General features: G+C 45.9%; 1 long non-coding RNA gene across 1 annotated transcript; it reads left to right on the top strand.

The window, feature by feature from the left end:
* Positions 1-4557: 4557 nt before the first annotated feature.
* Positions 4558-7143, top strand: LOC133275538 (uncharacterized). Its single transcript, XR_009745577.1, has 2 exons — positions 4558-4838; positions 6998-7143. It is a non-coding gene; the product is annotated as an uncharacterized LOC133275538 (long non-coding RNA).
* The last annotated feature ends 138 nt before the right edge of the window (positions 7144-7281 follow it).

Below are 7281 nucleotides of genomic sequence, written 5' to 3' on the forward strand. Positions count from 1 at the left end.
GTGGGTAGGTTCACCCCAGGTAGCTCAGATTTTATTTGACAAAAAATCTGTTTGCTGTTACTCAAATTGAGCCTTACCTAGCATCAATATAACGGCTTCTCAGCCTGCCTGCCACTGAGCAGTAAAGGCAGTTCTGTGGCATCTTTTATTGTGGTTTAAGTGTGCACAGGCTCCCTTATATGTAGGAGGGCAGCAGGCGGAGTTTCTGCTGAAATGTGTTTTAAGTTGAAGGTCTCCCATGCATTGTCTCTGTGGCTGTATTTCCCAAAGCACACATATTTATTTTTTTAAAATCACGGTTTTATTATAAAAAAATATTCTTTCTGAATGAGCTGCTATGACTACTAAGTACTATGCTTTGTTCAGGCTACAGCTTCAAAGCAGCGACACTGATTCAATGATAAAGCTTTAAAATCAGCAGCATGTCAAGCAGGGCAGCTGGCACAGATGCTTTTGTGTGTTGTGTCAGTGTGTGCCATTTGTTTTGTTGCTCTAGAAAGCCCTAAGTAAGGAAAAGCAGTGTGCACACCTGTATAGCTTCCTACATCACGATGGGGACTGCTTTTGTTATGAAAATGGAGCACCTTCAAACTGAGTACGATCTATCATGTTGAGAGAGAGAAGTGGGCTTCTGTTCGGGTTAATGTCAAAAGGTCTTTGTGCATAAATTAAAATATATGCAGTAAAAACCATCACACGTTTCTCAAAGGCATTGCTTTTTTCCTCTGAATTCAACAACTATGTTTATATTAAAAGCAAAATAGTGACAAACTTTGTACTGAAGTTGTAATTGTATCTGCAAGCTAGCATTCTTGCTATAGCATTTTCTGACAGTGACATTCTCACCCTGTTGATACTGGTGCACTTGACCCCAGCAGCCTGAATTTCACCCAGAGGCCTGCAAAATATGGGAACAAATAGATAAGTAAAGATAAATAAACATTAAAATATTGCCAGGGGTGTGTTGCTGCCATACTGTTTAGGTGAGCTTATTGACTGCTGGCCAAGTCTGTCTACACAGCCCCAGCTTCAGCTGGCACAGCAGTCTGCCTACCCTATATTGAACACTTACCTATAAAGCAACTCGTATTTTTCCTAAATTGGGCCTGCGTCTAGATATGACTCATTATGTTTTCAACTGTGTTTGGGTTAGCATTCAGAGAAAGCCTGTATGAGCTGTGTGTTTAATTATTTTTTTCTAAAAATCTCTTCAACTCCCAGGAGGAAAATTAAGGCAAAAATATGTATCCATGTATACTTTTTTTCCTCACTACCTATGTGATAGTTCAGATAATGTTAATAATAAGTGTGTGGGCAAAGCTGTAGTCTTTGAAACTTTCATATTAATTTATAACTTGACCAGCAGTATAGTCATCATTATTGCCTGTTCTCAGTGTTTGGTGTGTTCATCCCACCTAGCATATTGCTCACTCACTGCCCCAGTAGCATTGGGTAGAGAATCAGAAGAGCAAAAGTGAGAAAACCTGTGGGGCAAGATAAAACCAATATAAAAAATGAGGGGAAGAGGTGAGGCTGTGTGTGTGTGAAGTGATGCAAAGGCAGCCACACATCACCTCCCATGAGCAGAGCAATGCACAGTCAGCCTCCAAATAGTGGCTACTGTGGAAAGATGAAATCCCCAGTTTTATTGCTGAGCCTAGCATTGCGTGGCATGCAGTATCCCTTTGGTCAACTGTCCTGCAGTATCTCTAGGTTGCTGTCTTGGCTGTCCCCTCTACCAGCCCCTTGCCCACCCCAGCCTGTTTCCTGAGGGGGCAGAGTGAGGAGCAGGGAAAACCTTGATACCCTGCAAGAACTGTTCAACAACACCTAAAACATTGGTGTGTTATTGTTGTGGTTTAAACCCAGTCAGGTAACTCGTTCACTCACTCCCCCCCCTTCTTTCCCTCCCCCTACTACCAGAGGGACAGAGAGGAGAATCGAAAAGAATGCAACTCCCACGGGTTGAGATAAGAACAGTTTAGTAACTAAGGTATGACACAAATCGCTACTGCTACCACCAGTAATAACAATGATAAAGGAAATAACAAGGGAAGAGAATACAACATCTCACCACAAGCTGACCGATAACTTGCCCTGACCAAGCACTGACCCATACCTCCTCCAACCCCGCAGTCTCCCAGCCCTTCCGGCTAACTCCCAGTTACCTCCTGGGCATGACGTGCAGTGGTATGGAATACCTCTTTGGCTAGCTTGGGTCAGGTGTCCTGTCTCTGCTTCCTCCCGGCTTCCCCTCCTCCCTGGCAGAGCATGAGGCTCACAAAGTCCTTGGCCAAACCAAAACATCATTGTTATCAGCTCTGTTCCCAGGCCAAAAGTCAAAACACTGCACTGCACCAGCTACCAAGGAGGAGAAAAATGACTGCTACTGCTGAACCCAGGACATTATCCACCCCTTATTCCATACCATTCACGTCATGCTCAGATCCCACATTTTCAATACACCATTGCTCTCCCACATATATACATCCATATACACACAGACCAAGAGAAAAAGATCATTTTCTTAATGCATGGACCAATCCCTATAATGCTGCCGAGTCCGTCTGGTCCATGATGTCAGGCTCCATCTCTTGTAACAGTCTTCCAGAGCAGGAGAGACTGTGTGCAGTGTTCACACCCGTGAATAACCTGGGCAGTAGTGTCCATTGTTAAGTCCACCTCTCGATCATGAGTCCATCTCTATGTTGCATCTCTGCTCTGATGGCCTGAAGTGCCATGGGCCCACCAGGCTCAAAATAATTCACTGTCCCCTTAAGCAGTTTCTGCAGCTTGTTGCTGGGGACTCCATACAGCTGCCTTCCATCTCCGACGCTTCCAAAGCACTGGAGGGGCCCAGTGGACTAGATACTTGCCCATACTGTCACACACACCCTGCCACTCATGACTGTCCAGACTTGGAGAAAACCTCTTGGTCCCCCTATATCGTCGTCTAACCCCAGACAAGACCCAAACCTGACTCTGCTTAACTTTTGAGATCAGACAAAATGGTGATGGGTAAAACACACTCTGTATGTGTGCCAACATGGTGATCCCCACCACAATCAGCAGGCAGGTCCCAAGGATACCCAAAGGCCATTCAAAACCTTCAGAACTCTCAAACGATGCTGCTGTACTTGTCACTGGGGCTGGTGTAGCTGCTGTGCTTGCCGGCTCTCCCACCGCCAGCTTCTCTTTTCCTGAGTCCAGCTCTTCCTCCTCTGCCTTGCTGGGAAATGCTGCGTGGTCTCCTGCATCCTCCCGGGGCTCGGCGGGCGGCTTCCGGGGAATGCTCTCGGCCGTCTCAGGGCTGGGCTCGGCAGCGGGGCTCGGCCCCTCTGCCGCCTTCTTCCTCTGCTCGGCAGCCGCCTCCTTCCTCTCCTCGACCGCCCCGACCTCCTCTCCCTGCAGCCGTCCCCTCGCGGCCTCCGACCCCGCTCCCGCCGCCGCTTGGTCCCCGGGGCCGCTCTCCCGGGCCACTTCAGCAGCCGCCGGCTCCCGGGGCCGCTCCCCCTCGGCTCCCCGCGGCCTCAGGAAGACGGAGGCGAGGGCGAGGGCCAGGACGGTGACGAGCAGCCGGACGGCCAGGTACAAGTCCACGGCCACGTCCGTCCCGCCCTGCTGCTGGAGCCCGCCCGTATTACAAGTCATTGCCATAAAGCACAGTGAGACAAGAACCTTAGCCCAAGCCCCACACTTGATAAACACTAACACAGCAAATACCGGCTCTAAGTAATGTACTGCATTCTGAAACTGTGAGATCAAGAGGAACAACTCTGAGAGCCAATAAATCAGCATTGTGACAAGTGACAAGCTCAACCCTTCGTGCCCCACATTGGGCGCCAAAAGAACTGTCACGGTTTAAACCCAGCCAGCCAGCTCGTTCACTCACTCCCCCCCTTCTTTCCCTCCCCCTACTACCAGAGGGCGGAGAGGAGAATCAAAAAGAATGCAACTCCCACGAGTTGAGGTAAGAACAGTTTCGTAACTAAGGTATAACACAAATCACTACTGCTACCACCAATAATAACAATGATAAAGGAAATAGCAAGGGAAGAGAATACACCATCTCACCACCAGCTGATAACTTGCCCCCCCCCCCCCCCGCCCAGCCCGACCAAGCACCAACCCATACCTCCAACCCCGCAGTCTCCCAGCCCTTCTGGCTAACTCCCAGTTACATCTGGGCCATGACGTGCTGTGGTATGGAATACCTCTTTGGTCAGTTTGGGTCAGGTGTCCTGTCTCTGCTTCCTCCCGGCTTCCCCTCCTCCCTGGCAGAGCATGAGGCTCACAAAGTCCTTGGTCAAACCAAAACATCCTTGTTATCAGCTCTGTTCCCGAGCCAAAAGTCAAAACACTGCACTGCACCAGCTACCAAGAAGGAGAAAAATGACTGCTAGTGCTGAACCCAGGACAGTTATCAACACAGTTATAGTGACAAGCCCACAACGTATGGGCTGCGATGAAGCAATGAACGCCATCCCAGCCAGACCCAGCATGCAATATTATTTAATTTAAATCAGTATTTCCTCTTTATCTTTTCTTCAGTCTTTTGCTAGTGCAGCTATTTGCTGTCTTATTTCCCACCATTCTATGCAAAGAGCATGCCTCTTCCTGTATTACATCCTCTTGAAGATTTTCTAATATTGCTGCCTTCCGTAAAAGACTTCTGCAGCCTCACGAGCGTATGTGTGCAGGTGGGGAAGGGAAGTGGGGAGTCATGTAAGTGTATTTTGAACTATGTAGGCTAACCAACAACTCGCATCCATGTTGCAGCTCAACATTTGCTTGAAGAAAACCAAGTATAGTGTATCAGAAAACTTCAGTGCTGTCCTGTCTCAGATTTACTGAGATGAACAAAGAACAGGTCAACTTTGCAGCCTAGAGGAGCTGAACCTGTACTGTAATTATGTGCTGCTGCTTTGTATATAGCTCAAGGTCATTTAAACAATTTGCTGACCTTTGATAAAATCTTAATTTTCTACTCAGTCATTTCATTGTGTTTCATTCCAGCTCTGAGCAGCTGGAAAAGAATAAAAGGAATAAGAATTTATTTTTTTTTTTTCTACTGAAAATATTAGTACTACAATTGGAAGAAGGAAAATTGGTTGTGGGTTGTTTTGTTCTGTGTGGGTCTTTTTTTTTCCTTCATTTTTCATAAAGCAAGTGAGTATTTAGAAAGGTAAGACACAAAACCTAGGGTGGAAAAAAATATGAATACTGACTGTTTTTAGGAGCGAAGTAGACATTGCCCTAGCTAAGCTAGTGCCTGACATTATTCCTGATACAATTATGAAGGTGAAGGAGGTGTTTTTCTCCTTATTTTATAAGGCCTCTTTTGAATTAGTGCTCCTAAAATCAGAAATGTGTATATGTACTTGTGCTATTGCATGTGTAGGTAAGCAAGCAGGAGTTTGTGCGCTGAGATTTCAAATCTCTATTTCTTCACTTTCCAATGCCCTCTAGGTTTTTTGGTTTGATTATATATAGAGAGAGAAAAAAGAACCTCCCTTCATAAGAAAAGTCGGAACATTGACTAATTTTAGCCTGTTCACCATCTTACATCATGTCTCCAGTATTTCTGTTTCTCTCACTCCTCATGTGGCTGTGAGAAGCAAGTCTTGCATGTCAGGCAGTTCCTCATCTTCAAGGGGAAAAGACTTGTCAAGCCCTCATGCAGTAAACACACTTCTTTTTAAGCAAGTCTGTCAGTAACTCATAGGGGCTTGAGTTTTGCTTTGCAAAAAGTAATTCTGCTGATCAGGATCTCTGTGTTTTATGGAAAACATTTGTCCCTCTTACAGGCTTGGAAAAAGGGTTGAAATTCTCCATTAGTTTTGCTTTTCTGTCAAAGACTTCACTTGCAAGTAATTTCAGATCTTGGCTAAACTAAGCACAATTATGTGTCCTGACTTCTAATGTCAGACTTCTTTACAAGCTGGGTGATTTATGTTGCTGCATGCAGAGCGTGAAAAAACACCAGCGCATCTGCATGCACCACGCTTCACCTTCTACCATGAGGAATATTGCTCCTTTATCCAGCAAGGAGATGTACCTAAGGCCTTCCTGATAGGTTTTAAGTATATTTTGAGGGCAGCCACTGCAAAAATTACCTCAGATTATCTTCTGTGAGCCAGCGCTGGTAAATATTTTGGGCAATGGCATGATGCGTCATCAACCAGTGTTCCTAATGCAGTACTATATTTTTTTAAAGCATTACTTTTATCCATTCAGCAGTCCTTAAAATGCAAAGATTATGGCAGAACTATGAAGAAAAAACATGGGGACCACAATTAGAGAGTTAGAGCTAGGTAATGCATACAGAAAAACAGCACTGTGCATGGGTGGCCTTGTACATGTAAGGAAGCCATCACCGGTAAAGGCAAGTAAAGCTTGGGGTGCAGTAGAGAGCCCCCTTCTCCTTGTGTTACTTGTGCCCGTTGCTTGGCTGCCTGCTAGTCAGGCCCTGAGCTGTTGGGCTAATCCGACTGATGGGGAGGAAGATGTGAGGTGAGGGAGAGAGATGTGGGATTATGAGCCTAGTTTGAGGTAGGGGATTGGGAATGGGAACACAAAGCCGGTGGGAGCCAGATGCAGAGAAATGGGGACCTTCAAAATGCCTTCCCAGAGGCAGGGTGAGACTCGGCTCTAAACCTTGCTTTTGGCTCAGTGTTGTTTGAGATTGTCCTTAGTGTGGGATGAAAAACAACAGGAGTGGTGATCAGATATAGGTCAAAGATGACGTGTGTCATTGTCCTGGAAGCATAGAAGACTGAAAAGGCACATTTCTGACAAGAACTGTGCTTTTAATGGTGGGTCTCGGAGCAGGGCCCACCATGGAAGAGCCCCTCCATGTCTCCCTCAGCTGCTGTGTGGAGACATTGGGCCTGTGTTTCTGTGATTATTGGACACAAGTTTTAGGGGCCAAACTTTGTCTGGGAGATGCAAAGAACAAAGAGGAACTAAGTATTGTACAGCAGGAACATTCTGGGAGTTCCTTGTCTACCCACGGGAACTATTTTCTGGCCCTGTGGAGAGCCATGGGATTTTTTGTTTCATGCAGCATTTCAAAGGGGAGTTTCTGACTACGGATCCGTGCTGTTCTGAAGTCATCACAGGAGCAAGGCAAGTGACTTTTTTTTTAAATAGCTTTATTTTTGCTATAAAATGGATCTTCATTAACATGCAGTTATTGTTAATATGTAAAGTTTTCTCTAGGAAACACATGGTCAGATAGGAGCTGCTGGAAATGACAGCATAGGCAAATTATTATCAATT

The sequence above is a fragment of the Pezoporus flaviventris genome, unplaced genomic scaffold, assembly GCF_033815535.1.
Source record: "Pezoporus flaviventris isolate CSIRO_AGI_PZ_B2104156 unplaced genomic scaffold, CSIRO_AGI_Pfla_v1 ptg000040l, whole genome shotgun sequence".
In the NCBI taxonomy this organism is placed as follows: domain Eukaryota; kingdom Metazoa; phylum Chordata; class Aves; order Psittaciformes; family Psittacidae; genus Pezoporus; species Pezoporus flaviventris.